Consider the following 330-nt stretch of genomic DNA (forward strand, 5'->3'; position numbering starts at 1 on the left):
GGGTTTCAGTTGATTTAGAGAAGTAGATAAAATTGTGAAGCATTAAAGTCAATGATTAAATCTACTCAGCACGAGCTATTAAACAGAGTATCGCATGAGACAAGTTAATTTTAACATGATTATAGTCAGATATTTGCTTGCGTGTTCTGCAGATTGAGACTTGTGATTTATATTTATACTTTAATGAACTGTGAATAGGCAGCTAGGCGAGCTGACACAAACCTGGCATGCCACAATTGTCCCTGACAATCAGCTTATCATTTTTAGGTGCTGCATGGTGAGAGGGAAGCAGTGGGTGCGGGATGCTGATGACACTCCCCGTGGCTCAGG

Source organism: Brachionichthys hirsutus, chromosome 9, assembly GCF_040956055.1.
Source record: "Brachionichthys hirsutus isolate HB-005 chromosome 9, CSIRO-AGI_Bhir_v1, whole genome shotgun sequence".
Classification (NCBI taxonomy): Eukaryota; Metazoa; Chordata; class Actinopteri; order Lophiiformes; family Brachionichthyidae; genus Brachionichthys; species Brachionichthys hirsutus.